This window comes from Stegostoma tigrinum, chromosome 2, assembly GCF_030684315.1.
Source record: "Stegostoma tigrinum isolate sSteTig4 chromosome 2, sSteTig4.hap1, whole genome shotgun sequence".
Taxonomy (NCBI): domain Eukaryota; kingdom Metazoa; phylum Chordata; class Chondrichthyes; order Orectolobiformes; family Stegostomatidae; genus Stegostoma; species Stegostoma tigrinum.
The window spans coordinates 162,579,961-162,585,960 of record NC_081355.1 but is presented as its reverse complement, the minus strand read 5'-3'; positions in this window follow the sequence as shown (position 1 = coordinate 162,585,960).

Genomic DNA, 6,000 nt, shown 5'->3' with positions numbered 1-6,000 from the left:
CAGAGTTCCAGTGAAACTCAGCACAAGCTGGGGGCCCTGCAGAACTCCGGACTCAATACTGAGTTCAATAATTGTACGGCCTGAGCACCTTCGCCCATGTCTTTACCCAATCCACACAGACCACCCAGGAGACAAGAGACAATACTAAAAGCAGATTGGAAAAATATGTGAGAAGCTCTGAAAGCAAAGCCATTGTTAGACTGAGAGCCAGAGTAGGTCAGGGGGCTCAGTGGGTGATAGTGGACTTCCTTTATTCATTCACAGGACGGGGGCGTCGCTGGCCAGGCAGGATTTATTGCCCATCCCCAATTGCCCAGAGGGCCGTTGGTAGTTAGGCACAGTGCTGTGGGTCTGGAGTCACATGTAGGTCAGGCAAAGTAAGGAAGACGGTTTCCTTCCCTAACAGAATATGGGATGTGATGGCCGAGTGGTATTAATCACTGGGCTGTTAATCCTGAGACACAGATAGTGGTCTGGGACCTGAGTTTGAATCCCACCACAGCAGATGGTGGAATTTGACTTCAATAAAAAAAACCTGGAATTAAGAATCTAACAATGATTGTGAATCTATTGCCTATTTTGGGGGGAGAAACCCCATCTGGTTCACTAATGTCCTTTTGGGAGGGAAACTGTTGTCCTTTCCTGGTCTGGCCTACACGTGACTCCAGGCCCACAGCTGACTATATGCTGCCGAGCCAGCAATGACCTTGTCCCATGGATGAATAACGAGAGGAAAGAAGTTCGTGAACCAGGTGAGTTTTTCCCGAAAAATGGATTCATGATCATCATTAGATCCTGAATTACAGATATTGTACTGAATTCACCATCTGCCTCGGCAGGATTCAAACCCGGGTCCCCAGGGCACCATATGCATCTCTGGTTTAATAGTCCAGCAATAATACCACGAGGCCATCACCTCCCAATGGCTGGCACTCAGTGTGAGCCAGACATGTCTCGTGGAGTTATAATGTGGGAAATGTTGTGTACAGTGGAATTGGTGCAGTGTTTTGTCTCTCGGGGAGACAACTCTGTCTTTACTGTCTGATTGAAAAAGAACCAGCAGCTCTAAATCATGAAGAAATTCACTTTGTTCTCACGTGAGAACAATCAGTGACACAGAACACTTTTGCCTGACAGAGGATTGTCAGACAGCATTGAAAGTATGTGATTCCAAAACTGCCTCCAGTTGTGAACGGGATCAGAGATAATGGGAAGTGCAGATGGTGGCGAATCCAAGATAACAATGTGTGGGGCTGGATGAACACAGCAGGACAAGCAGCATCTCAGGAGCACAAAAGCTGACGTTTCGGGCCTAGACCCTTCATCAGAGAGATCCCTACAGTGTGGAAACAGGCCCTTTGGACCAACAATTTCTCACAGTTTACTCATACGTGAGGAATAAGAGAATGATCAGGAGAAGGCAGGGCCGATCAGGGATAGCGTGGGGAACTTGTGCGTGGAGTGTGAGCAGACAGGGGAAGCCCTAAATGAGTTTTTTGCTTCGGTTTTCACTAAGGAAAGGGACCTTGTTGTGAATGAGAACTTTGAGGAGCAGGAAAACAGGCTTGAACGGATCGAGATTGAGGAAGTTGATGTGCTGGAAATTTTGGCAAACATTAAGATTGATAAGTCCCCAGGGCCAGACCAGATTTATCCTAGGCTGCTCCAGGAAGCGAGAAAGGAGGTTGCTAAGCCGCTGGTGAAGATCGTTGCTTCCTCACTTTCCGTGGGAGTCGTACCGGAAGATTGGAGGGAGGCAAATGTTGTTCCTCTTTTCAAGAAAGGGAATAGGGAAATCCCTGGAAATTACAGACCGGTTAGTCTTACGTCTGTGGTCAGCAAGGTTTTGGAAAGAATTCTGAGGGATAGGATTTATGACTATTTGGAAAAGCATAGCGTGATTAAAGGGAGTCAGCATGGCTTTGTGAGGGAAAGGTCATGCCTCACAAATCTTATTGAGTTCTTTGAGGAAGTCACGAGACAGGTTGACGAGGGTCGAGCAGTGGATGTGGTGTACATGGACTTCAGCAAGGCATGTGATAAGGTTCTCCATGGCAGGCTCATTCATAAAGTCAGGAGGTATGGGATACAGGGTGATTTGGCTGTCTGGATTCAGAATTGGTTGGCTGACAGGAGGCAGAGAGTGGTTGTAGATGGTAACTATTCTGCCTGGAGGTCAGTGCTGAGCGGTGTCCCACAGGGCTCTGTTCTTGGGCCCCTGCTCTTTGTAGTTTTTATAAATGACTTGGATGTGGAGGTTGAGGGGTGGGTTAGTATGTTTGCTGATGACACAAAGGTTGGAGGTGCCGTTGATAGTATCGAGGGCTATTGCAGGCTTCAGCGAGACATTGACAGAATGCAGAGCCGGGCTGAGAAATGGCAGATGGAGTTCAACCTGGTTAAATGCGAAGTGATGCTTTTTGGAAGGTTGAACGTAAATGCTGAATATAGGATAAAAGGCAGGATTCTCGGCAGTGTGGAGGAACAGCGGGATCTTGGTGTTCAAGTGCATAGCTCCCTCAATGTTGCCACCCAAGTGGATAAGGTTGTTAAGAAAGCATATGGTGTTTTGGCTTTCATTAACAGGGGGATTGAATTTAAGAGCCGTGAGGTTATGCTGCAGCTCTACAAAACCCTGGTGAGACCACACTTGGAATATTGTGTCCAGTTCTGGTCACCCTATTATAGGAAAGATGTGGAGGCTTTGGAGAGGGTGCAAAGGAGGTTTACCAGGATGCTGCCTGGACTGGAGGGCTTGTCTTACGAGGAGAGGTTGACTGAGATTGGACTTTTCTCTCTGGAGAGAAGGAGGAAGAGAGGTGACCTGATTGAGGTGTACAAGGTAATGAGAGGCATGGATAGAGTCGATAGCCAGAGACTTTTCCCCAGGGCAGGACTGACTGCCACGAGGGGTCATAGTTTTAAGGTGTTAGGAGGAAGGTATAGAGGAGACGTCAGAGGGAGGTTCTTCACCCAGAGAGTTGTGAGCGCATGGAATAGTTTGCCAGTGGTAGTCGTGGAAGCGGAGTCATTAGTGACATTTAAGCGACTGCTGGACATGCACATGGACAGCAGTGAATTGAGGGGAATGTAGGTTAGGTTATTTTATTTTTGGATCAGGATTATTCTACGGCACAACATCATGGGCCGAAGGGACTGTACTGTGCTGTACTTTTCTATGTTCTATGTTCTATGAACCTCAGAGCGTCCCATCCAGGCCCATCCCCTATAACCCACCTAACCCACACACCCCTGAACACTTTGGGCAATTTAGCACGGCCGATCCACCCAGCCTGCACATCTTTGGACTGTGGGAGGAAACCGGAGCACCCGGAGGAAACCCACACAGACTCGGGGAGAATGTGCAAACTCCCCACAGAAGTCGCCCGAAGCTGGAATCGAACCTGGAACGCTGGTGCGAGGAGGCAGCTGTGCTAAACACTGAGCCACCGTGCTGCTCCAATGACTGTCTCCTAAGAGGCAATCCATCCTGTTCAACATGTTGTCACATCTCACACTCACACCCATCACATTGGCCTCCCTGTGTCAGTCTGCCACTGGCCTTTCAAACTCACTCTCATGGTATAGCCATCACTGCTCAGAGAAAGCAGTTAAACTGCGAATAATACTAACTGTCTCACCCATCTTGGAGAGCTTCATTCTGAGGAGCGGGTGGCGTCATGTTTGTGGAACTGGGCTAGTAATCCAGAAGACTAGGGTAATGATCTGGGGCATGGCTTCAATTCCCGCCCCAGCAGGAGATGGAATTGGATTAATAAATCTGAGAGATGGGAGATGAGAGTGAGCTCAAAGTTCAACCTGTAATGATTGTTCTAAACCCCTTTGGTTTACTAATGTGCTTTAAGGAAGGAAATCTGCTTCTGTTAGATGTGACTCCAGTCCCACAGCAATCTGTTTAACTCTCAACTTCCCTCTGGGTAATTAGAGATGGGCAATAAATGCTGCCTAGCCAGTGATGCCAAGATCCCATGGATAGATAAAGATGTTCAAGTCTAACTATTATTCCACTGGGTAATGAGTCTGTTTAATGGCAACATCACTGTCTATTTTAAATATAGACTTTGCTGGGACAAGTGCAGGATTGGGACATGAAAGCAAAACTTGTTCAGCCCTGAGCTGTAACATATAACAGTACAGGCCCTTCAGCCCACGATGCTGTGCTGAACTTTTACCCGAAACGTAAGGTCTATCTAACCTCCACCCCTACATAGAACATAGAACATAGAACATTACAGCACAGTACAGTACAGGCCCTTCGGCCCTCGATGTTGTGCCGACCTGTCATGCCAATCTCAAGCCCATCTAACCTACACTAATCCATGTACGTCCATGTGCTTGTCCAATGACGACTTAAATGTACCTAAAGTTGGCGAATCTACTACCGTTGCAGGCAAAGCGTTCCATTCCCTTACTACTCTCTGAGTAAAGAAACTACCTCTGATATCTGTCCTATATCTTTCACCCCTCAATTTAAAGCTATGCCCCCTCATGCTCGCTGTCACCATCCTAGGAAAAAGGCTCTCCCTATCCAGCCTATCTAACCCTCTGATTATTTTATATGTTTCAATTAAGTCACCTCTCAACCTTCTTCTCTCTAATGAAAACAGCCTCATGACTTGGATGAGGGGATTGAAGGATGGGTCAGCAAGTTTGCAGATGACACAAAGGTCGGAGGTGTCGTTGACAGTAGAGAGGGCTGTTGTAGGCTGCAGCGGGACATTCACAGAATGCAGAGATGGGCTGAGAGGTGGCAGATGGAGTTCAACCTGGATAAATGCGAGGTGATGCATTTTGGAAGGTTGAATTTGAAAGCTGAGTACAGGATTAAGGATAGGATTCTTGGCAGCGTGGAGGAACAGAGGGATCTTGCTGTGCAGATACATAGATCCCTTAAAATGGCCACCCAAGTGGACAGGGTTGTTAAGAAAGCATATGGTGTTTTGGCTTTCATTAACAGGGGGATTGAGTTTAAGAGTCGTGAGATCTTGTTGCAGCTCTATAAAACTTTGGTTAGACCGCACTTGGAATACTGCGTCCAGTTCTGGTCGCCCTATTATAGGAAAGATGTGGATGCTTTGGAGAGGGTTCAGAGGAGGTTTACCAGGATGCTGCCTGGACTGGAGGGCTTATCTTATGAAGAGAGGTTGACTGAGCTCGGTCTCTTTTCATTGGAGAAAAGGAGGAGGAGAGGGGACCTAATTGAGGTATACAAGATAATGAGAGGCATAGATAGAGTTGATAGCCAGAGACTATTTCCCAGGGCAGAAATGACTAACACGAGGGGTCATAGTTTTAAGCTGGTTGGAGGAAAGTGTAGAGGGGATGTCAGAGGCCGGTTCTTTACACAGAGTTGTGAGAGCATGGAATGCGTTGCCAGCAGCAGTTGTGGAAGCAAGGTCATTGGGGTCATTTAAGAGACTGCTGGACATGCATATGGTCACAGAAATTTGAGGGTGCATACATGAGGATCAATGGTCGGCACAACATCGTGGGCTGAAGGGCCTGTTCTGTGCTGTACTGTTCTATGTTCTATGTTCTATGTCCCTCAGCCTTTCCTCCAGACCAGGCAACATCCTAGTAAATCCCCTCTCCACCCTTTCCAAAGCTTCCACATCCTTCTTATAATGCAGTGACCAGAACTGTACACAATTCTCCATGTGCGGCCGCACCAGAGTTTTGTACAGCTGCAGCATAACCTCTTGGTTCTGGAACTTGATCCCTCTATTAATAAAAGCTAAAACACTATATGCCTTCTTAACAGCCCTGTCAACCTGGGTGGCAACTTTCAAGGATCTGTGTACATGGACACCGAGATCTCTCTGCTCATCTACACTACCAAGAATCTTACCATTAGCCCAGTACTTTGCCTTCCGGTTACTCCTACCAAAGTACATCACCTCACACTTGTCTGCATTAAACTCCATTTGCCACCTCTCAGCCCAGCTCTGCAGCTTATCTCTGTCTCTCTGCAACCTACAG